This window comes from Amblyomma maculatum, chromosome 1 (assembly GCF_055883805.1).
Source record: "Amblyomma maculatum isolate TAMU_Amacu chromosome 1, ASM5588380v1, whole genome shotgun sequence".
In the NCBI taxonomy this organism is placed as follows: Eukaryota; Metazoa; Arthropoda; class Arachnida; order Ixodida; family Ixodidae; genus Amblyomma; species Amblyomma maculatum.
Window position 1 is genome coordinate 19,356,119 of NC_139344.1, and position 26,042 is coordinate 19,382,160.

The 26,042-nt window shown below is 46.2% G+C and overlaps 2 pseudogenes; both read left to right on the plus strand.

Annotated features, from left to right (window-relative positions):
- Window positions 1-12,698: 12,698 nt before the first annotated feature.
- On the plus strand, window positions 12,699-14,915 carry LOC146201908 (uncharacterized; annotated as a pseudogene).
- Window positions 14,916-21,947: 7,032 nt separating this feature from the next.
- On the plus strand, window positions 21,948-22,685 carry LOC146201909 (uncharacterized; annotated as a pseudogene).
- Window positions 22,686-26,042: the final 3,357 nt, after the last annotated feature.

Here is a 26,042-nt window from a genome sequence, read left to right on the forward strand (position 1 = left end):
GTTCTGTCTATACGACTTGAATAAATAGCTCTCAAGCCGCCGACTACGCAGAAATGTGCTTGTATACATCCTTGAACGGCTTAGGTGAACGTAAATTCGCGCCGAACCAATAAAGAAATTTAGCATAGCACAGACATACTAGCTCAAACGCACACCCAGTGACAGCTAGTAGATGGGTAAGGTGGGGCCATTGCGCGTGCGCAGGAGGCATCCGGTAAACCGGTTTAGGTCTGCGGTACGCTAAACTTCTCTATTATACCAGACGATATACTTTGCTAAAACAAGCACGTTGGGAAAGCGCTGTTGTGCCGGTGGGGTTATCACACAGTAGCCCACAGTCAACAGGGTTGTGCCAAGGAGTTGGTTGCGTAGCGCTCGTCACCCGTTTCGTGAACGAGGGCTGTCAGCTCCCTGGGCGGTAGCGAGGAATCCGAGTCGGCGCTGGTGAGATGAAGAAAAAGCTTTATACACTATTTACGGGCATTTACACAACGAGTTCGGCTCTGGGGCCGAAAGCTAACATATCCATACGCGACTGTTCTCGCGCAGCGACGGCCGGGGAGATTCCGCCGCGTCCGCTCTCTCTGGGAACGAACTGCTCCCGATGGACGCTAGTGACGAACCCACACTCGGAGTCTCGAAGGGAAGCACTTAAGTCTCCGTAACCGAGAAACCATTGACGCTCAAATGGTCCAATCCGACGGCAGCAATTTCGCAGGGCCAATGGGAGAGCTTGCTGCGCTCTTGCTTCAAATATGCCGCGGGACGAGAAGGGGTCCACCGCCAGGGCCACGGCGCCGAGCTGTCTGGATGCTCAGCTCAGGTTCAAAAACGTCGCTTCTCTGCCCTTGGTACGGCTCGCCTCCAGTGCATTGATGCTTTGCAAAGCAGTATCCGAATTTTGTGAAGGAGGCGTTTGTCGGAGAAGTTTGGTGTCCGGCAAATTTCTGGGCGGCTTTGGCCGGGCACGACAGCGCAGAGTAGCCGGCGGGGAGACGCGGTAACGCAGCTTATGTACGCTTCGTAGGATTCCTGGCAGTCGGCACAGCCGTCGAGATGAGCACGGTGTATTGTTATAACGATACGTGCTGGATTCTGACGCTGTGCTAGCCAGTATTTCAGTATGATGGTGATGTAACAATATCATTGATAACTTCGCAATGGTATAGGACTCCAAAGCACGATCCATGTACTTGAGGAGGGACTATATTCTGCTACGCAGTGAACTGGGGCCTTTCGAAAGTTCTCCCTGCTTCTTCAACCTTGAAGGCAAGCTTGCGAAGGTTGAGAACAAGCTGCACTTATAAGTACTGTAAGTTGTGCGATTTTTCTCGTAAAGTGGTACCTTACGACTGTATACCCATAAGTATGAGTAATTCGAGATGAGTGCAGCCCGTTATTGCGTCATGTACTTAAGGCAGAGCTTAAGTTCCCCCTTTCCCCATAATTAATATGGAATAAAAAAAAAGACAGAAACGAAGAAAGGAAAGAAGTGATCCGCTGACAGTTTGCGAACCGCTAACCTACGTAGCGCCACCAAAAGGTATTATTAGCAAATCGCGCCAAAAGCCAGCGGCAGACAGAAAGGAGAGGGCACCGACGAAGGCGCACTAATTGGATTTAGAGACAAGGAAAATTTACTTTGCCCTAGCTTTCTCGTCTTCGCTTTGAACACAGTACTGATACGAGTAAACCCAGCGCAGTTCTTTTATTTATTACAAGTACCTACAGCGCCCATGAGGTATTATTGTAGGGGGGATACAACCACATACAATAACGCATGCAACAAAGATATCGGGAAACTTGTTAGCAAGGTAACACAATGCACTAATAGAACGTACACTAAATGAATTCACAAGTAGTATAAGTGATAACATAATATACATCAACACAGCTCTGGTAAACGCACGAGGTCTGGAAGAAATATATCACATCATTTCAACAGCATTTGGAAGTCAGGTGTACAAACTACATCATTCGGAAGCTTATTCCATCATTGATAACTTAATCTTTTTCCAGTTGTCAAGTCTCTCCGAAATGTAATATGGCTGCTTTAGATAAGTGTTTTTATTAATACCGGTACAATCATTGTAAATGCCTTACAAGAACTTTAGCCTGCAGATTTTTCTTCGAATTGCTAAAGTCTTCCACCCAATACGGTCGCGAAGTTCAGAGCTCTTGATACCAAAATTATTATTGCCAGTCACAAACCTTGCAGCGCGTTTCTGTACCCTTTCTAACTGGTCAGTGAGGGCACCCGTAAAAGGTTCCCATGCTACACAAGCATATTCTAATAGAAGCCTGACATTTGTTAAATATAGTGTTTCTTTTAGTACCTGGGGAGAACTTTTAAAATTCCGCTGAAAAATATACAAAAGACGAGAAGATTTGGCCGTTATTATGTCCACATGGGCTGTCCAGTCTAGGGATGCTGTGAGTGTAACACCAAGATATTGTTACATTAGGCGGTGCATGCACTGATATCTGCGTAAGGACGGAAGAAGAATCTCGTGAGTGTTGGTGAAGACGACGTTCGAGCAGTGTCGGTTGGTGCCCGGTTGACGCTGCTGTGTTTCTATGTGCTGTGTGCGTTGTCATCCTGGACTAATCTAGATTAGTCCAGGATGACAACGCACACAAGGTAAGGCCAAGAGCTCTTGGCCTTACCTTGCCACATATCATCTTGGTGGAGGTGACTAAAGATCCCCGTGCGTTCAGAACAGAATATAAGAGCAAAATAGCACAGGAAAAGCTGGATTTGCGCAGTGACCGCCACCTACCTGGGCTCACGACGTCAGCAACGACCACTATGACCTCCGAGGCAGCCCCTACCATCGCAGCAACATCGACTCAGACAGTGGTACTCACGAAGATCCGCCACCCTCCCATCTTTAATGGCGAAGACAAGCCGGACGTTGACGACTAGCTAGATGAGTACGAGTGCTGCAGCAGAAACAACCACTGGGACGCGACCATTATGCCGGCGAACATAATCTTCTATTTGGCGGGAAGAGCTCGGACGTGGTTCCAAAATCACGAGCAAGATCTAGTGACCTGGGAAATTTGTGAACAAAAGCTACAAGACTAGTTCGGAAAGCCGAGTCGGTGGGTTCTCGCAGCAAAAACAGAACTTTCCATTTGCACCCAATCCCCCACGGAGTCCTACCTTGCCTATATTCAAGACGTCCTTTCGTTGTGCCGCAAGATAAATAGCTCCACGCCAGAAAGTGACAAGATAGGGCATATCCTCAAGGGCATAGCGGATGATGCGTTCAACATCCTCTTCGGTACGGATTGCGCTACCGTCGACTCGGTACTTCAAGTCTGTCGAAAATTCAAACAGGCTAAACAACGGGGTATCGTACACCGCTTTGACTACCTTCCAAACACGGTGGCTACATCATCCTGCGCTGACCTGCCGCCTTTGGAACAGCCTTCTCATCCAGCGAACATCACTCGGATTATCCGGAGAGAACTCGAGGTCTTGGCGCTCCTGCACCACTCACGTCTCCGCCGCCCGACACTATCGCCATGATGCAGGCCGTTGTTCGCCAAGAACTCGCCAACGACGGCATCTCCTCTAGCCCTGTGCCGCCACCGTCACCAACGCACCCTGTTCCTGTAGTGGCTGCTGCTACCGCGAGCCAGGCTTCCCCACGTCGCTACCTTAGCTGCAATCCTGCAGAGTGGCGCACCTCAGACGACAGACCAATTTGCTTCATTTGCTGTCGCGCCGGCCACACATTTCTTTTTTGCCGTAGCCGTATCTTCTTCGCCCCTCGCTCTTATTACAACGACGACCGTCGATACTACAATGGACCTCGACGCTTCATTGCACAACCAGAGGAGCCCCGCCCCGCCTATGATGGACCTGGACATTATCTTCCTCAAACAGATCAGCCTCGCAACGAAACCGTCCCGACTGCCCGTCGCTCCAGCCGATCTCCATCCAAACTGGCTCGTCGATCCCGTTCACCGGTGCCTCGTCGCAGCTCCTCCCCATCATACGCCGGCACCTACTCGGGAAAGTAGCGAGTGCAGCGACCGGGAGTGACGCTGCATACCGACCCGGACTGTCAACGCGGAACCGACCCCCACACTCAGACGTAACCTCATTGACATTCTTGTGGACGGAGTCTCCGTTTCTGCCCTTATTGACACTGAAGCCCATATTTCAGTCCTTAGTTCGTCGTTCCGCAAGCGCCTCAAAAAGTTCTTATGCCCGCCAACACCTCTACAGTTCGTGTTGCTGATGGAAACACTGCTACCATCATCGGAATGTGCACTGCGCGCGTCAGCATCACCGGCCATCACGTCCCTGTGCTCTTCGCCGTCCTTACTACTTGTCCTCAAGACGTTATTTTAGGCCTAGACTTTTTAACAGCCCATTCTGCTCTCATTTACTGTGCCTCCGGACTTCTGCGCCTAGCCCTGCCCCATTGTGTTCACGACCCTAATGCTGACCATTCCCAGCCTCGTCTCCGCTCCAGTACATTTACTCGCCTACCTCCCGAGGCGGCAGTATATGTGCCCATATGGCACCTTTTTCCTCCCTTCCTGACGGCGACTACGTTGTCAACCCCATCACCGACGTCACTCTACGGCGCAACATCGTCCTACCTCATAACATTGTACACGTCGAGAATAACCTCACCTACATTCCCGTACTCAACTTCAGCAACTTCGCAAGTTCTCCCGGAGGGCATTTTCCTTGCCGAGCTGTCACCTTTGTCCAGCTTTACTATTTCTGCAGTGCTGTCCGACCATCACGCCGAAGTACCTGCACAACCTGTCCCGTCACATAGTCCGGAGGACCGCATCTCAGCCATGGTTGCCTCTGACCTGCGTCCCGAATATGCAAGCGCTCTTGCCAGCCTTTTGCGGTCATACAGCAACATTTTTGATTTCTGTCACGGATCCCTGGGCCAAACGTCCGTTGTCACACATCGCATCGATACTGGAGATGCCCGCCCTATTCACAGACGGCTTACAGAGTTGCTTTTTCCGAACGCCGGGTCATTCAGGAAGAAGTGGAGAAAATGTTGGCCAGCAACATTATTGAGCCATCGAGCAGCCCCTGGGCATCTCCGGTAGTACTCGTTAAAAAGAGAGACAACAGCTGGAGGTTTTGCCTTGATTATCGATACCTAAACAAGATAACAAAGAAAGACGACTACCCTCTTCCAAGGATCGATGACGCCCTCGACTGCCTGCATGGTGCCAACTACTTCTTCTCCATCGATCTCCGTTCTGGGTATTGGCAGATCTCTGTTGACGAAAGAGATCGTGAAAAGACGGCTTTTGTCACCCCAGATGGCCTCTACCAATTCAAGGTGATGCTTTTCGGCTTATGTAATGCCCCTGCGACCTTCGAGCGCGTGATGGACTCTTTACTACACGGGTTCAAATGGACCACATGTCTGTGCTACCTCGATGATGTCATCGTATTTTCATCAACCTTTGAGGGCCCCCTCCATCATGTTTCGGCTATTCTTGGCATCTTCCGACGAGTTGGCCTTCAGTTGAACTACAAGAAGTGTAGCTTTGGTCGCCGGGAACTCAAGGTCCTAGGACACTTGGTCAACGCCCATGGCATCCAGCCGGACCGCGACAAAATTCGCGCTGTGAGTTTTCTATACCGAAATCTAGCAGCGACGTGCGTAGCTTCCTCGGACATTGCTCATATTTCTTGCCATTTGTACCAAACTGCGCGGAAATCGCCCGTCCACTCATGCAGCTTCTCAAAAAAGGGGTCTCCTTTTCCTGGGGCCATGAACAATCGGCCGCCTTCCTCGCTCTTATTGCCCATCTCACTGGTCCGCCAGTGCTGGCTCACTTCAATCTGTCAGCGCTCACAGAAGTACCCACCGACGCAAGTGGTCATGGAATTGGTGCCGTTCTCGCACAACGTCAGCTCGGTTCCCCTCGCGTCATCGCCTATGCCATCCGACCCCTCTCTGCTGCCGAACAGAATTATTTCATCACTGAATGTGAGTGCTTAGCCCTAGTTTGGGCCATTACGAAATTCCGCCCTTACTTGTATGGGCGGCCATTCACAGTAGTCCCTGACCACCACGCATTGTGTTGGCTTTCCACACTCAAAGACCCTACTGGCTGCCTTGGACGTTGGGCCTTGCGCCTTCAGGAGTACAATTTTTCAGTAGTCTGGCCAGTTGCATCGAGACGCCGATTGCCTGTCCCGTCATCCAGTCGACCCGCCAAACCAACTTGAATGTGACAATGACGCTTGCGTGCTCGCTATTTCTGACTTTTCCAACATTCGCCGGGAGCAGCGCCAGGACCCTCAGCTTCGCGAAATTATCAATCGCCTCAGCGCCGATCGCCATGACCCTTCCCTTCGTTTGTTTGTGCTGCACGACGGCACCTTATACCGGCACAATATGCGACCTGATGGCCCCGACCTTCTACTCGTAGTCCCTCAGTACCTACGCACAGCCGTCCTTGAACAGCTTCATGACGTTCCCACAGCGGGTCATCTAGGCGTCTCTCACACATACGACAGTGTGCGCCGTCGGTTCGTTTGGTCAGGCCTATACCGCGCAGTCCGCCGCTGCGTGGCTGCTTGTGACCGCTGTCAATGCCGGAAAAAGCCTTCAGTTTTACCAGCTGGATTCCTGCAGCCGATCGACATCCCCATAAACCCATTTTCTCGAGGGGGTCTGGATCTTCTAGGGCCTTTTCCACTGTCCGCATCAGGGAACAAATGGATTGCGGTGGCCACTGATTACACCACATGCTATACGCGGTCACACGAGCAATACCAACCAGTTGTGCAACTGATGTCGCTGTTTTCCTCCTCAATGACGTTATACTCGTCCACGGAGCTCCCGCCAACTGCTCACCGACCGTGGCCGTTGCTTTCTTGCGCGTGTAGTCGACGAGATCCTAGGATTCTGCAACGTTCGTCATTCTTTCACGACTGACTACCATCTACAAACGAACGGGCTTACTGAACGCCTTAACCGGACATTAACTGACATGCTGTCTATGTACATTTTTGATGACCACCGCGACTGGGACATAATGCTGCCATTTGTGACATTTGCATACAATTCGTCCCGTCACGACACTACCGGTGACTCCCCTCTCTATATCCATACAGCCGTGAACCTCTGCTTCCTTTTGACAGCCTGCTTCCTTCTGCCACCACTGCCAGCTCATATGCTCATGACGCCATAGCCCAAGCTGATGCTGCCCGCGTTGTTGCTCGCAACCGACTCGCAGCCTCCCAGCACTCCCAGAAACGTCGCTATGATTCCGGTCATCGCAACACCCAGTATTCATGCAGCTCTCTCGTGCTACTTGGGACCGCAGCTCGCCGCGTTGGCCTCTCAGAAAAACTTTTGCCCAGTTATACAGGACCCTACTACATTTTACGACAAGTGACTCCAGTGAAATACGAAATTGCGCCCTTGCGCCCCGCAACGCATACCTCTACATCACGCACCGAGACGGTCCATGTTGCACGCCTCAAGCCATACTACACGGTCCCTGGTTTGGACGCTAGTACGCACCGGGACGGTGCTTTTCAGCCGGCGGGGTAGTGTTACATTAGGCGGTGCATGCACTGATATCTGCATAAGGAGGGAAGAAGAAGAATCTCGTGAGCGTTGGTGAAGACGACGTTCGAGCAGTGTCGGTTGGTGCCTGGTTGATGCTGCTGTTTCTGTGTGCTGTGTGCGGTGTCATCTTGGACTAATCTTTTGGCCTTACCTGGCCTTAAAACTTATCTATAGTTTGAATAGTATTGTGGTTTAAAAGGTACGATCCAATAATTTTCTTTTTTTGTTTGTAAATTACACATGGAAACACTTTGATACATTCAATGCCACGCCCCACTTCAAGCACCAGTCACAGACTTTGTCAAGGTCAGCCTGTAATACGTACAAGTCATCAAGGCATGTGACAGGGGAATACAAACAAAATGTGGGAAAACAAACCAAAACAACTCTTTTGAGGACGCGGCGAACGCTTTCGTATTAAAACATGCACACGCCTAATATCTTTGTCTTAGATCTAGGCTCATATAAGTATGAGTGGCATTAGGAGGAAGGAGCACAAGTGAAACACAGTACCTCAGCAAGCATCAAATTGTGATCTAATGTTTTCCAAAAAAGGAGGCAAAGGCGACAAGCTTTAGGGAGCTTAAGATGCCGTCATATGCGACCGTCAGAAGGTGCGCAACCATGTTGAGGAATGCAAGGAATTTATATGAGGCGCCCCATGCTCTCATTCGCCGCTGCCACCACTGATGAAAAATTAGGGTGGAAGGAAAGAAGTGTTGATGATTATAAAGCGCGTGAGAGTTCTTCGGTCAGCTATGGAGCCAGCATCCTCGTCGAACTAATAGTCTCGCAAAAACATCTTGTGTACATTCAATATGTACTCATGTTTTTGGTGGCTTGCATTTTTAGAACTTAAAATAACGAAAAAACGATTTGAATGCTCCAAGGATATAATTATTACGAATGCCCTTGACAAGACCAGTCTTTATAATTGGTCAACGACTGGATGCAATATCAGTGCAACCATGCGAGCACGCAATAAAAATAAAGGAAATGTTTACCACGACTAAACTTAAGTAGACAAAACGAAAACGCGCAACTTTTCCATGGATGTCTGCGAACCTCAAGGACACCACAGTCGTGCCTAGATGACAAGAAGGTGTTGAGGGCACTTGAAGCGATAGATAATGCATAATTATTAACCATTCATCGACGTCATTTAGAAGTGGAAATCCAGGCGGTAACGGCGGATACTTGAGCTATTGCTAAGGCTGTATAGCGGGACTTTAGCCTTGAGTAAAGTTTTTTCACAATTCTAGTCCACACGAAGGCATCGAGGACATTTTGAAGGGGGAGGACCCAGGAGGCGAACCAGATGAGCAGCGGTGGCGGGAAAACGTAGGCAGGGTGCTTGAAGGCTGTTTGGTATAGTGTCAGGCAATGTTGCATATTTGTGGAGGTAGATAGCAGTACGAATGAAGTTTGCCAGGTGAGCGAAGAAGAAGCAGATGTGCGATGAAGCGAAGCAGCAGAAGGAGTGAACGCCGCCGGCTCCGCGCGCCACAAGTGCGAAGAAGAAGCGAACATTGCGCAAGCAGGTATTGTTCCAGCAAGTAATATGGACCACACATATTGTCGGCAGCTGAAACTTGGTGGTGAAGAAGACAGCTGCCCTGAATCAGCTGGCTCAGTACTCTCCCAGCCTGCTCGGCTTGAGCCGGATGATGCCACGTTAGCGATCAGCAGCGTTCAAAGCACGATGGAAGCACCTAAGGACCATGACAATGGTGAAGACCGGACGTTTGCTACGTTATCGCCCAAAAAATTGGCCTCAACATGTCAGCTGGGGCCACCCCGTACCAGCGTTCCTCGGAACCCTGCCTGGCCAAGGCAACCCTATGTGCCAGGCATGCGTTCTCAGACACTTGAGCAGCTGCTGGAATTTCAGTGAGACCGCGGCTCCATCTTACTCACGGGGAAGGCCCAGCGTGTTGACATCGCTACACTGTTGTCGTGTCTGCACAAGTTGCGCTCTAAAAACATGAAGCTGGAGTCCCGCATCAGTGCCCTCGAGGCTCGCCAGAACCATCTGCTGGCTGTCAATGCTCGCCTGATGGGGCTTCTGGGCGGGAGCACGGCTTTTCCCATGATACCCACCAGCCCTCCTGTGCCTCACGGGCCCCATGTCACTGCAGAGGCTAGGACAGCTACAACCATGAGCTTTCCCATAAGACTAAGCATGCCTACATCTTCGATTGGTGCCGAAGTGTTCGAAGGAGAGAGAGAAAGAGGTTGCATGGAGAGGCATGCCGGAGTGCCACTGGGCTTTCCACTCGGTTTCCCCTCCACGGCTCAGACGAATGCAGGTTACCAGCAGCCCCAGGAAACCGAGCTGAATGAAGCATCACAGCAAGGCTCCCCTGTCAATGCACACCTGATGGGGCCTCTGGGCGGGAGCACGGCCTTTCCAATGATATCCACATCTAGCCCTCCTGTGGCTCTCAAGTCTCATGCCACTGCTGAGGCCAACACAGCTGCAACTATGAGCTTTCCCACAAGACCAAGCATGCCTACATCTTCGGTGAGTATCCAAGTGTTCGAAGGAGAAAGAGGTTGCATGGAGAGGCATGCCGGAGTGCCACAGGGCTTTCCACTCGGTTTCCCCTCCACGGCTCAGACAAATGCCTATTACCAGCAGCCCCAGGAAACCGAGCTGAATGAAGCATCACAGCAAGGCTTCCGTGCCAATGCACGCCTGATGGGGCCTCTGGGCGGGAGCACGGCCTTTCCAATGATACCCACATCCACGCCTCCTGTGCCTCTCGAGTCTCATGCCACTGCTGAGGCCAACACAGCTGCAACTATGAGCTTTCCCACAAGACCAAGCATGCCTACATCTTCGGTGAGTATCCAAGTGTTCGAAGGAGAAAGAGGAAGAGGTTGCATGGAGAGGCATGCCGGAGTGCCACTGGGCTTTCCACTCGGTTTCCCCTCCGCGGCTCAGACAAATGCCGATTACCAGCAGCCCCAGGCAACCGAGCTGAATGAACTGAGTGAAGCGTCACAGCAAGGCTTCCCTGGCTGGCCAGCGATGGGGCACCCAGAATGAGTGCCGTCTTCCAAGAATTCATGAAACTGAGACTTCACACTGCCCACCTCTCGCCAGCCAAGCAATTGCGAGGAACCACATGCATCACCTCAGCACCACCTGTACAGGACACATTCGGACGGCAGGGAAAGTCACTGAGAATATATTTTTTGTTTTCTGCACATCTCTTTTACTGATGTTGTTCTGGTTATTATGTCCGAAACCAACTCGCCCAAGATATTTTTTTTACACCTCATCACTGTTCAGAAATTACTGACATGGTTCCCCATGTTAGGAGCTTAGCATTTCAACTCTACACCCAGGGGGTACAATTACATGCATCTATTACTGGCTTCGTCTCTCTCTCTCTCTGGGAAAATAAAGAGGAAACAGTCAAGCAAAGGATGGGCATAGCCCTCAACGAGCCTTCGCTGTATGTGTGGCAGCGTTGGTTGATCTTTCTGTGCTCTCTCACCTGCTTTCGCACAGTCCAGAAACCACACTGCTAGTGCTTGAGCAGATGCTGTCACATTGGCCGTGTTTGTTTTGTGCTAAATGAATATAATGTCATCAAACAAGCTACTCCATCACTTAACTCTTCTGCAGCAGCTGGGGGCTTTTTTTCTGAATTTCCTATCAATCTTGCAATTTTTAGCAGGCAAGGGCATCACATTCTAAGCAAAGTAATTTGTTTATTGCATGAAACTTTGCTCAATTCTTTCCCTACATCAACTGCCTGCACATCGATTTTACAGGTGACTGTCATCGGACGACCTCATGCGGGACATAGCCCTGTCCTTTCGGGTGGGAATTTCTACAGTACGAGCAGCAGTCCGCGTGTCATGTTGAGTTCTGTGGACTAGGCTCCAGCCTTTGTACACGCCTGTGAGCACTTGAATTATGTAGACCCTCATTACATGCACCCAGATGTGATATAAACATGAAATGATGGTTCAAACAAAAATGTGCCTAATGAAATGAAGCACTTTCAAACTTTTTATTAAACGTTTAACATGAAGACTGCAGCCATATATAAATAAACATTCATTGCATTTGTTATTCTATTCAAAGAAGTCTGCTGCACTCACAGCTAGGAATATCACCCAGGCAGCCCGATTCAAAATCAGAAGTCTGTGTTATACCTGTCACAAGGATACAAATGCTATTGACTCAAGAGCCTTCAAAATTCTTAATCGCTACCAAACTCGAAGCAGTTGTGCTACTGCTTCACGGCAAACTTGATCACTATCAAGAGAATTCATATCAGCTCAGACCAAGGTGCTATGGTGCCACCATTGCTGGAAAGTTTCAGAAGATCATGACGTTATAGGTTCGGGGCTAGGGTAATAGTGGGGCACCAGTGCACACACACAGAATGCTGTGCTGAAAGTGCAAAGGGTGTGGCTAGTGCCTCCCTAAGCACTCCAACCCTATTCTAAAACTGTTATTTGCTTGATGGCCATTAAAACGCCTGTGCAACCCTGCTCATAACCTTTTATTCGATAGACTGTCAGTTCAGAGGCCTTCGAAATGCCTGTGCGACAGTGTTATTACTCTCTGCATGATAACTTTAAGGATTGTGTAATTATATTAGTGTTTATACAATGTATTCTTTTATTTATCATGTGCGCACAATGGAATGAAGCCCTCAGTGTAAAGGTTGAACAGGTGCCACTTCCAAGATCAGAATCAAGTTGCCCCATCTGTGTGCTTTAATGACTAGTTAATCCTGCATAATACCTGCAAAAACACTTGGTAGTCTAGCATCATGCGTTCATACTCACCCATTTGCTTTCAAGATTAATTTCAAGACTAATGCTTCTGAAAACTATTAGTATATATTACTATTAGTAATAAGGCCTCTCGATCAAACCTGCTACATTGTTATTGCTATTTGATTGCTATTTGCCTCAGTGTCCATGTTTTCCTTTCTTTATGGACCTTACCTTTCTTTTCAGGATCCAGATCTCATGACTTGGCTGCATGTTGCAGAAGGATTTGGGCGTACCTAGCAGTTTCCAAACTGCATCGGGGCTGCGGATGGTAAACACGCCCAAATTAAAGCCCCCGTCAAGGCTGGCAGTATGTATTTCAACTACAAGGTATGTTTCCAATGGAAGATTTGTATTGCTATCATAGAACTTTGATATATGTAATAGGTGCTCCAGGAAACTGTGTTATTACTTTGTGAACACTGCTATAGAAGACACATTGAAGGGTTAAATAGGAGGATGTGAGAGAGGCCTTTATCCTACAGTGGACATAGTCATTCTGCTGATGTTGATAAACTACATCTGAAAGGTGCCCGTTAGACATGTTTCATATGCTGTGGAAGATTGTGGACGCTTTATTAACTGAGCATTTCAACATTTCTTTCACTTCAGGGCACCTTCTCCATAGTTCTGCTTGCCGTAGTTGATAGTGCCTACAAGTTTGTTGTTGCATACATTGGTGCTTATGGCAAGCAGAGCGATGGAGGGGTACTCTTGGAAGCAGGCCAACTAGATTTGCCTAGAGACCTGCGTCTGCCTTAGACAGACCTCAGTGCATCTCGTGTATTTGTCGGAGACGAGGGTTTCCAGCTGTGGCATGACATTTTGAGGCCGTACCCTGGGCGCGGTTTGGAGGCCATCAAACGGATCTTAAACTATCGCCTCAGCCGAGCAAGGTAACAGCACTGAAGTTGCTGCTCCTAAAATCGATATGACTTCAAATATTGCATGCATAATTTGCAATTTCATTACTTAGTTCCAGCACATTGACAGTAACATGCAAAACATGCACACACTTTGGCTTAGTATCTGGTTCAGGCTTTACAGCAGGTGAAAATTCAATTTCGAGCAGTTTTCTTATGTTTTGTATGGATGTGATGCGGTTTCAGTTTTGTGCCAAGATTTACAAACTTACAATTCGTGAACTTCAAAATAATGCAAGGTTGCAGACAGTTGTCCTAATCTATAGGCGGCTGTTTCTAGACCATTCTTCATCTGCAAAGCTAGGCTGTTTGCGTGACCATTCTATGACGTGAACAGAGTTAGCAATCAATGTGTCCACACCAGCCACAATTCTGTATGTATGATATTAATGAAGAGACCTTCCACCCGACCAAGTGACCTCTACGGCATGCTGTCACAGCAGGCGTGCCACACAAAAGAAGATGACGAGAAGCATTCGAAATTTACAAACTGCGGTATTGTACAACAGCTATGCTAGATAGACAGTTTAATAAGGCGCACACTTGAAAAGTTGCAGACAGTTGAGAAATGTCCATTTGAGACTTGTCCCCATAGATGTTCTCAAACTTTAGCATGGTTTCTTTTTTAAATTTGAAGTACGCCGCTTGAGGTTTGAAAATTGCCGTGATTTCGACAGCATTGCGATTCCAGCAGCCTCAAATGAGCTCCGATTGAAGTAATTCAGTTAATGAAAGCACCAGTGAAGGCCCCTGGTTACAGCTCAGATGAGCATTCTACAATTTTGATGTTGCAGCAGGAGCATGAGATCGCTAGTTGTGAAGCCACAAGTATGCAGTCTAACATGACCACGCATATGTACTTAATTTCACAAGGTGTTGGCAGCATTACACAAGGTAAGAGTGATCTGGGCCAATCACGATGACCACACTGAATAATTGTGCTCTCACACAATTGTTGTCTATGGCGGCACAGGCTGGTATAGAGCACAGTCGTGTAATGCAGCTATATTGATTGGCCCAGATTACCATTACCTTTTGCAGTGCTGTTAACAACTTGTGAAACGAAGTATAGACACAAAGCTTGTTATTGCACATGGCAGTCCTTGTCTCTAAGAGCAATCTTATTTTGCTGCTGTCAAATCCATGGCCAGGAGAGTAAATCTGTTACCACATGTCCCACGCATTTCGCTGCTTCAAGACCATTATTAACTTTATTTAGGTGTCTCAAAAGCAACTTTTTCATTGCATCCTTTGGCATCCTCGTGACCCGGTGGAGGATACTTGAAAGGACACTGGGGGAAACTCCCAAGCATGCCGAAGAGCTCGTGAAGGCATTGTGTGTTGTGCAAAATTTTTTGATGGACAGAAGAGCAGAAGGGGGGGGTGCCTACTGTGCCCCGGGCTATGCTGATGTAGTGAATGGGAATGGGCAAAGGAGGCTTGGCCAGTGGCGCCAATTGCTTGTACAGCCACCCTTGGAAGTGGTGTGCTGCAATGCGCGGAACTTTGGACAGAGAAACCGATATGTTCAGGAAATGTACTGTCAATATTTTAGCAGCCATATTGGTTAAGTGCCTTGCCTTGGCAGGATGCCGTGCTCTACTAGAGAGTATTGCCTTTGTGGTTGCGTGCAATGTAATGTATGGTGCATACAGGGTGCAAGTGAAATAATCACTTACAGCAAGCTGCAAGTGAAATATTGTACATGATGTGGCAATAATGCCTGCAGTTGGATTTTTTTAGTTACGCAAAAACTCAAGTAAATTATTTTCCGTAAGGAACCGGAGAAGGCTCCCGCTCTTATCGTTGTCGGGGAGCCATTTAGAGAAGTCCTCTTCTCTTGTTGCGGTTAGTCTTGCTTCTTGCAGAATCTGTGTCGTTGATGCCCTTGTCCCTGCACAAGTCCACAGCAGGTGGTGAACATCCACTTCTGCAGCTAGTGTGGAACACTTCGGGCAGGTGGTGGGTCCGATGTCTTCTTGAGATTCCCATCGGCATGTTACCGATGGTTTAAGGGCCGCCCCAGCTCTTATCTTTCTTAGGGAAACCTCCTCCAATCTTGTTATGAGGGAGGGGAAAGTACACGGGGAAATGAGGGCACGTGTACTTTTCCTTAAAGAGGATGCTAAGATGGGAACAGCGGATCGGGCATCAAAAGGGAGCCTGGTGGGGGCGAATTAGTGTTTGGAACTTCGTGTGTGAGGTGGTCAACTTCTCTCTGCTCAGCACTCTTAGCATCGTTATATATCCAATGTATCTGGATGCATATCTGATTTTTTTATTGCATGTGTGGATTTCTTGGGTTACACATTATGTCTGTCACTTTCTTCAGTTGTTTTATGGAAGCTAAGGAGTCTGTAAAGATGTGGGTGTCATTTTATTTACGGCCTCCATAGCATCGCGGATTGCACAGAGTTCCATCACAAGCGGATCCGGATATTCTGAAACATATTCATTATGTACAGGGTCTTGAATATTTGGGGGCTGGGATTTAAAACATACCTATGCAAAATCTACTACACCATTCGAGCTGAAATAACGTTCACAAAGTAGCAAAATATCGTCTACGTTATCTGATAAGTGATTCAACATCGGTACTTGCCTAGATTTTCCGAAATCGAGGAAAAACTGCTCTCGGCGGCGTGCAGAATTTTCGCAGAAGAGAGTCGAAAGGCTATTTTGACATGGTGCGTCATCTGTCGGGCAGCGAGGCAAGCGCGCCAACGGCCGGGATGGAACTTGTCTCACTGCTCGACAGATGACTTATCATGTTAAAATAGCTTATCAACTCTCTTCTGCGAAAATTCTGCACGCCACCGAGAGCAGTTTTTTCTCGATTTCGGGAAATCTAGAAAAGTACCGATGTTGAATCACTTATCAGATAACGTAGACGATATTTTGCTACTTTGTGAACGTTATTTCAGCTCGAATGGGATAGTAGATTTTGCAGAAGAATTTTTTAAATCCCAGCCCCCAAATATTCAAGACCATGTACTTTTAGTTCACTATGTGTTGGGCTAGTAGCTGCTGTTCTACCGCCATTTTCTATAATTGATGCATCTGTATATGCAATGCAGGTAGCTGGAAGTACAGTAAACCCTCATGAACTCGAAGTTGTAAAATGCCGGAAAATTTTCGAGATAAGTGAAGTTTCGAGTTTAGCAAAATGCCAAAAATTTCCGGGGACAATCCCTGGCAATCAGCCGTGCGACGCCGCCGTCAATGCCTGTCGTTGCCGCTGGTGCACACCGCACACAGCGACGGAACTCTGCGACAGAGATGCGTTTTCAGCGTTGCTTTGTTACCACCACCTCGTCGTTCGGTCAGGGAGAATACAATTACACTATATACCATTTCTAACGCTAAAAGGCATAACGTACGGTAAAACAGTGAACTTTTTTGTAACGCATCACATGTAAAATAAAAAAAGGTCACAATTCAGCATTGCGCTACTACACTGCGATGCAAGTAGGGACTTCCACTTGCTCATTTCGAAAATTAACAATATCTAACCAGCCACACTAGCCTTTTTTCCCCCTTACTACCCTACCAAGCTTTCACTGAATTGTCTCGATGCGCTCATATATGCACGGATCAGACGAAGTGAGCGTCTGCAGGTTCTTCGCTCAAACCGGACTAGGAAAACCAACTTCGCTCGTGCAAAAAAAAAAAGCAGGACGGAAATTGAGTAGCCCAAAGCCTTCAGCGATTGGCTGCCTAGTGAGCTGGTTCTGGGTGATACGCGAAATTTTCTACAAACCCAGAACCTGAGCGCGACAGCGACGAGCGAAAATGCTTTGGCGGCCCTCGGCCCGTCACGTCCATCGGCGCTCCACTGCACAAAGGGAGCTTTTGTAATAAACGGAAAAGAATTCTCAGGAAAAACTCAACTTTATAATTTTAGAAGAAAGAACTGGGTAATGCTTGCCCGCTTCGCATTGGCATTCGGCCCGACAAAAGCGTCCTCGAGCTGCTAAACGCGTCGCATAAGCCGTTGGTCACACTCCTACTGTGACACTCCTACTGTGACACTCCTACTGTGAACTTTGTTGCGGACACCACATACACAACAAAAATCAGTCAACGCTTCGTGCGCATGGCGTACGAAAGGGAACCACACAATCACTAAATCGTTCTTGTCGGTATGCACATCTGGAGGGAAGCTGACCGATCCACGCTCGATAAGTCCCATCAGCCCCCGTGCGATCGGCGCTTACGTGACTGCTCCCAAGGTGAAAAACGGCTGCATCCGCGGGAATTTTGTATTCGTTCTTCGAACGTGACTGCGTTCGGCACTTAGTATAAGAACAAAGCGCTCGCTCAGAGCCCCTATCACCTTTCTGTAATGACCTTTGCCTTCGGTCCTTCCGGTCAAAATTTTCAGATATCCGCATTACGCCCGAAAAATGCTTCGAATAAACGAGAGCTAATACATAGCACCTATAGGAGGTGAAAGCACGGCATGGAGAATTTTCAATTTAACCGATTTTTCGATATGCGTGTTCGTTTTAACGAGAGTTTACTGTACATCAACAAGGTCGAGATGCCAGCTTTTCTTTATATCGAAGCCGAGTAGTCTTGTTTGTCATAATAGTCTTGAATTCCCACGGAGGGGGGTCAGCTATTGGTGTTTGCACTGTCACTTTGCTATACACCCCGCCGGGGTGACACAGTGGTTACGGAGCTCGACTACTGCTCCCAAGGATGCGGGATCGAATCCCGGCCTCGGCAGCCGCTTTTCGATGGAGGCGAAAAGCAAGGCGCCCTTGTGCTGTGCGATGTCAGTGCCCGTTAAAGAACCCCAGGTGGTCAAAATTTCCAGAGTCCTCCACTACGGCATCTCTCATAGCCTGAGTCGCTTTGGTTCGGTTCGGTTCGGTTTTGTGGGGTTTAACGTCCCAAAGCGACTCAGGCTATGAGAGACGCCGTAGTGGAGGACTCCGGAAATTTCGACCACCTGGGGTTCTTTAACGTGCACTTACATCGCACAGCACACGGGCGCCTTGCTTTTCGCCTCCACCGAAAAGCGGCCGCCGAGGCCGGGATTCGATCCCGCGTCTTTGGGAACAGTAGTCGAGCGCCGTAACCACTGCGCCACCCCGGCGGGGTTGAGTCGCTTTGGGACGTTAGACCCCACAAACCAACCACTTCGTTGTGCAAGGATGCTATGGGCATAACATACTTTCCTTCATATTTCTTGTTGCCTCGCGTCATCAGCAGATGTCACGTCTGCACCAAGCTTCCTGTGCATGTATAATGCCCAGTTTCGGTTTATTGAGGATAAAATAAAAACGCTGGAATTCTTCCCACTGCAGGGCTTTGGAAAACTGGTTTATTATTTCAAAAACTGGTATGGCATCGTCTTGTCCACAACTTCAAACCCTTCATTGGCATAAACAGTAGGAGTGTGACAATTAGAAAGTGAGTTTCAATTACCTTATAATTAGAAATGTTGTGCAGCAAATTGTGTCCATCAATTCTCAGTGTTCCTTGCAAATATTTTTTTTTTATTTTGAACTCCTATGCTTAGGAATTTTCAAAAGTATTGACTGAAAACTAGAAAATCACAACTCGTCTGGCTGCCGCAACTGCACCAAACTGGTAGGCACCTTGCCAGACCTATTCGCCGCGAGATCGACCTATAGGTGGCAACAGCGTCGTGGCAGTTGTGTGGATAAGCAGACGATGGGCCGACAACGCGGCTTTGTTGTGTGCTGTGGTCGGTCGTAAAAAAAGGCATCGCGAAGTACGCCAGATCGCCATGGTGCGGTATTGTTCGGTACCGCAGTGTTCTACATATTGTACTGAACCAGACATAAGCTTTCATTATTATCCAGAGGATCAGGCGATTCGCAAACAATGGATGGTAAACCTTAAAAATGGAAAGGCTCCTTCCCGGTACGCAATGGTGTGCAGCAAACATTTCACTGAAGAGAACTTCAAGCTTCTGAAACCGAATACCGAAGGTGAGTGTTTTGTGATTGCCCATCGTTTTTATTTGTGCGGGAATGATGTATTACCGTGGAGGTGTACAAGGCGCCTAGTGTCGACCTATGTTACAGTCACGACGCAAGTCTGTCTACGTGCCACATGACGCTGTCACGCTGTTTACACTATCGTACCTGATGACTTGCACGCCTTAACGAAGAATAGGCTCATGTTTTTCTCTTTTTTTGCGTTCTTTCGTTGTGTGCCGTCATATTATGGTCTTTACGCCTCCTATGGGCCTGAAGCTGCTGTGCGCTTTTTCCATGAAGCGACGCTGTTGCTATTTGCATTCCTGTAGCAGTCGCGACTTCGTCGGCGCTGTCAATTTGGTATTGATTTTACAAAATGCTTCGTATAATGAAGGGTTTACGGAGCACCTAAAAGCAATGATAATGTTCATTTCCGCAGTGGATTTAGCCTTCGTAATACGTGACGGGTTCGATCCCGGCCGCGGCTGCCGTATTTCGATTGAGGCGAAAATACAGAAACGTCCAAGTGCTGTACGATATTAGGGCACTTAAAGAGCTTCGGGTGACCTAAACTGAGTTGTGCAATATTTATTAACTGAAGCTGGCACGAAGTCTTATTCTCGGAAGGGGGGTAAGTACGATGAGATCGTATCTGTAAGTCAATTGCTGCCTCGCGTGCAAACTCCCAGAGGAGCAATATCTTGTGCCCGAAGTCCTACATGTACCTCATAGCTCGTGTGTCGCTTTAGCATGTTAAAATCTACAGTTTATTTAATACAGTTAGGTCGCATCTTGTGAATTGCTTTGGAGTTCAACCCAAATCATGTCGTGATGCTTATTCTTGCTTTGAAGCGTACCAGCGAAGAATATTGAAGAAGAATGCTGTGCCTTCCCAGAATTTGCCACTAAGGCGATTCGACGCCCCAAAACTGCCTCGCAAGCCACCAGGCATATGTTTGATTCTAAATGCTGCTAAACTATTTTAACTCTCTCAATATTAATCGATTTTTACAGCGAGCAGAACGGTTCACCAAAATCAGCTGGAACTACAGCAATATATGACGAACGGCGGTGTAGGTAAGCAAGATCACATCATGAAAATATTACTACCACAGTACTCTTTCCTTCAAGACATTCACTTTAGGTAATTTTGATTTACTTAAGAATGGGGCCACTGTTATGTGAAATGTACTCGCACTGTGCAGGTAGTTCTGGTGTGAATGATGGCCACTTTGTCGAAGCTTCCGAGGTGACAGCAGACCAAGGTATACTGCAATGTCAACTGAAATAATCTATCTAGCAGATTAAGGATGCATGATATTATTACTTGAAGACGTATTTAAGAAGAGGAAAACCACAACTTACGGGGCAAGGAAGAACACGACACCAGTCTTTCGTGCCATCAAATTCTTTGCCATCCTGTGTTGATGTATGAACTTGCCCAAATTAAATGCCCTAGCGCAGGTACCGCATCAGTTTTGTGCAGTGTGTGAAACTGCTAACTCAGTGACTGGCCTTTGTTTTGAAGTATGTCACTGAAAAGAACTTTTAATGGGAATTCAAAACAAGAGAAACTTCGATATGTTGAATAATTGAATAGTCACTAACCAAATTCTGGTCGCTGCAGGCAACATATGTGCTGGTGAAGGCTGTTCCAATACTAACAGTGTGGAGGCAGTGATTGAAGGTATGTTTTTAATATAATTTGTAGGCCTTGAACAAGTAGACTGACATCGGCATGCAGATATTAAACTTGCATGACAAGCTGCTATGCCATTGATATATTTGCTACTTTTTGCTGCATGCAGTTGTGCAGTTGAAAGTGCTTTGTAATAAAATTTTGGTCTTCGTACAGCCGATGTGTGCTTTCATGAAGGACCCTTGGATGACGCCTTTGAAGAGGCGGTGATGGAAGGTATGTTTTAAGTAATCAAATTTGAACTGTTAGGTCCACTAAGGCTCTTGGATGAATATTCATGTCATATTTCAACTTACATGTAAATATCCAAATAGCACAGTAATTAAAATATTATGTTGCTGCTATTTTGATTGTTTTATTACCTATTACGTGCCTCACTAGGCTACTTATCCTCATATGTTACTTTTTTTAAAACAGAATGGCCATTTCTAAATCAAATGCATTTTGACCTCAATAAGCTCATTTTTCATGATGTTTCATGTTTCTTGTAGGCATTCTGCAGTGAGAGCACAATAGAGCATGACATATTCCCAATTAATGCTTTACTTAGTTTGCTAGAACTGTTGTTTTGAGAGATGGTGTACTAGTGCTTAAACATTCTTGTTGGCTGACATGATGCTGGTAGCATCCGGAGCTCTGTTATACCTGAAAGTACCGAGTGCCTTTATTGTGACAATGTTAAATATATTAGATGTCTTTCTTTACAGTGCCCCCAGATAGCATTTTGCAACAGTTTGCCTCAGTGATATGCATGCAGGCTGGAAGAGTTAGAGATGCCTGTGTACAGGCCACTCCACCTTTTGAACGTGGTCGACAGAAGCCCCTGCTATCATTCGAGCTCATACAGGATGAGGAGAAAATTCGTATATTGACAGGGCTAGGCTGCAGGCAGCTCTTGAGGAATATTATTGCTGAATTTTCAGCTCTCCACAAGCTCTGCATACCAAGAGGGTTTGCACTGAGTGACGAGGACACAGTGTTGATGGTGTTTACCAAGTTGTATCACAATGTCAACTTTAGCTTCCTGTCTGTTTTGTTTTCCATCCACAGAACAACTGTTGCAGGTATAAGAAATGCCGTGTGTATTCTTTCACGAGCACTCGCTGAAGCAGTCTTTTCTCCTTCAAAAGAATCGGTAATGGAAAATCTCACAGTGTATTTCAAGCAGTACAAGAACACTAGAGTCATTCTTGACTGCACAGACGTGCCCATTGAAAGACCTGGCGGCCTTACTTCTCGGCTATTGATGTATAGCCATTACAAAAAGGGCTACACGCTGAAAATTCTTGTAGGGTGTGCTCCTAGTGGCTTGATAAGCATTGTTGGCCATGCATATGGAGGCCGCAGCTCTGATACCCAGCTGACTGCTCGTTCCGATGTTTTGAACATGTGCATGCCATACATAGATCATGTGTTGGTCAACAAGGGATTCTTGATTAAAAATCTTTGCAATGAGGCAAAGGTGACAATGGACAGGCCTCCTTTCTTAAAACGGAGGAAGCAGTTGGAAGAATGTGAGGCTCATCGCAATTAAGCAATAGCTCGAGCTCGTGTACATGTAGAAAGAGTAATTCAGCGTTTAAAAGCGTTCAAAATATTGCAAAAGTTTCCTCTCCAGCTTCTCCCTGTATTCGATGAAATTGTTCTTTTGCTTGCGGCAGTTGTAAATTTGTCGTGGCCTATCCTGAGTGAACAGAAATTCTTGCCAAATTCTGCTTAGGATGAGGTGATGAGTATTGTATTTGCTGCAGGACATAGAGAGCATTTCATAGGCACTCTTATATTATGAACAGCACTTTTATGGTGTCTCTCAAATGTAATGTAGTCATGCCTCATTAATATTGGCAGTTTGGTAACCAAGCAAAACTTCCCGTGAAGCAAGTCGTCCATAATAATTAATTGTGAAGGAAAAATGTTCTTTAAAAATACATTTTGATTAGTCAGGTTGTGAGCATAAGGGTGCCCAGCAAAGTTGAAGTTAGTTGGGTTTTGAAACTACAAGAAAATTGCCCCGTACACCCGATATGACTGAAGTAATGCGGTGCAACTTTATGTGTCTAGTGGCCTATCATAGCTTTATGGCGTATTGTGGTAAATGAAAATTTCTGCAAGTGTTCACATACATGGTATTGACACACAGTCGCCGCTGAAGGAGACTGAATTTGGCTTCCTAGATTGAACAATCTTCAGAAAGTTTTCTTCACAGCTATCCCTGTACAAAAATGTTAAGGTGGATTGGCTGATTGAGCCACTTCACACTCTAAAGCATGACATCACAAAAAAAGAGCACTAATCACTTATTCATTTTCACATTTACAGTTATATTCTTAAACAGGCCTATACTCAAAATTCAGATAGTTCAACATCCATTAAAGGAACAAAAATGCATGGGCCCCAATTGTCCCTGTGCATTTCTCTCTTCTCCATTGTTTGTTCAAGTTTACATATTAATGAGGCATAAAAACATTGAAAAGGTCTTGCCTTCAGAATAACTGTCTATAATTCAAGTTGTTCAAAATGACAGGGCCCATATTAATGAGGCATGACTTGTGTCTTGTTACTACTGACTTGTAATACAAACTACAAGGCCGATGAAAAGGACTGAAATCAGATTGAGCTATGATAAAGGAAATGATTAGGGTAATGTTAAAAAGATGACAGCCTGGAAGAGCAAGTATCTAAGAGGATAAATGATAGTTTGTTATGGGAAAACAGTACTTAAGGAATGGGCAGCATAGTCAGGTAAACAGATGCAATCATGAAATAAGCCATCATAACGTAGCAGCAACTAGCAGAACAGGGCTAATTAAAGGCTAGTGGCAGTGGTCCTTGTCATGGAGTGGACATCACTAAGATGATTAGATTTCTGATCCATGTATGTATTATATGTATATCCATATATATGTGTATATATCTATATATGTATTACCTTGTGTCTCCAAAGCACCTCTGACAATAAAATGTGATGCACTGTTCCAAAACTATGTGACAGTAAGAGATGCAGATGTGCATAAATCACATGATTTTCTGTAGTGGAAGGCTGACATCTGCCATGTTTATTACAACACAATAGCATCAATAAAGCATGTTACCGAGCTAGTTGGTCCAGCATCTTTTAAAAACTGGGAAAAGATTCTGGCGCAAAAAATTAACACAATAGCATCAATCTCCACGTAGAGCATTGAATAGGTAGTCCTTGTAAATTACATAGACAGCCCTACGGCAGTTCTCAAAGTACTCCTGATCAAATTTTATGGAACACAGTTTTCACATTTCTGGGGATTGGTAAACAAAAAAATCGCATCTTGGAATACCAAGAATACTCATTTGCACTTGTATTTTGGTCATATATGTGTGTTTGGGGTTATCTTTGCTGAAGGAATTGGCCACCTTTTGTGGACCTTTGATCTTTAAAAGTGCTTCTTTTGCAGAGCAACACAATCAAACTTAATTATACCATCTGGAGAGCACCCCATCACAGGAAAAATTTTCATGATGACGAATCCAGTCTGTTTAACAGATACACTGTGCCTGTCGGCTGCCATAAGTGCTATATACATTTTTCTTGCCTCATTTTCTTTCTCTGTGCCTTCCTTCATAGCCTTACTCTGAAAATTACTTTGTTGTAGTACTGCCTTGTACAAGCCACCCAGATTGTGGGGCAATGGCTCAGAATCGAGTTTTTTGGCCTTCGTTATAAATGAATGGCAAACAGTACTGGTAGCAATACCTTTGCGATAGCTGTGCCATTCTGCATTAGCTGATTGTTGTGAAGTGCGCTGCTCTATAACATTTATCACATTTTCATTAAAACATTCACATGCTTCGGTAATAAAAGTCGAAGTCTGCTGCTTGCATCCTTTTCATCATTTCAAGCAAGCTCAAGGGCTTCGGTATCAGCACTTGTTGAGCCTCTCTTGTGCTGTCCTGATGGGGAATGCTGATGCCTGCGGAAGAACAAAGTCATTTTTATTGACCTATTATCTGAGAGTATAAATATCTCAACCATGCTATGAAATCATTTACATTTCAAACCTACTGAGAGTTGTGCAATGGCCACTGCATTGGCCAATGATTTGCATTTGTAGAGCTCTCTTGAATAAAGGTTTTTTTTTTTAATGATACGATCTGAAAATTTTCTGAGGTGGCCCTTACTTTGTGCTCTGTATGTATCGGCTCAAGTTATTGTACCGCCAAAGGTATAATAAAACAAACCTTTACAATTCATTGCCTGAGTATTTATTGACTTTTGAAACCTGAGTGAAAATCACATGAATTTGATAACCTGCATGCACACATTTCAAAACTCATAAAAAGAAAAGGTGAAGATGCGAATTAGTTGAGTAGGCATGAAATTAACACTGTTGCTTTAACACTCCTTTTCTTTCCTGTGTATCTGCAGTACATGACTTCAGTCATACAAAATTTTGTGCTAACTTCAATAGCTCTTGCATGTAATGTATATTTTTTTTTGGCAGTAGCTACTGCTTTGCTTTTACTTGTCTTTAGCATAGTACTGTTTCTTTCCTTTGTATTTTAAAAGCAGATGCACCTCATATTGCATGTATCTGAGCTTAGAAATAAAGTTATGCCCATTAGCTTACCTGGTCTTGCTTTTTTGATGATATGCATTTCTGCAGTGCAAACATATGGAAGGTCACTGATGAGTCTTTTGAGTGCACCCTCCTGAGGTAAAGGGACCTGTGGTTTCTGGAACTAGATAAGAGGCTTTATTGAGCACTGGAAACAAAGTGCATAATATGAGATTTTTACACTGCAAGCCTACATTAAATGAGGATGAATTATAATGAAGAAATGCAGTTATTATCAAAGTACTGTAATCACAAATGGGGAGAAAAAAGAAACACACGTGCATTACACCAGAAAGATATGCTTAAACTGAATGGCTAACAACACACACCACAGGACAGCAAGGGAGGTCAATGGAGCGTGTTGGCGCATATTTCATCTTGATTGTATATTTGGCATTCTGTCCCCATGACTGTGGCAGATCAGTTGATGAGAGCAGGGGCAGTCGCTTCGTCCTGTTAATGTGCATAAGTACAGCAATGCAGTG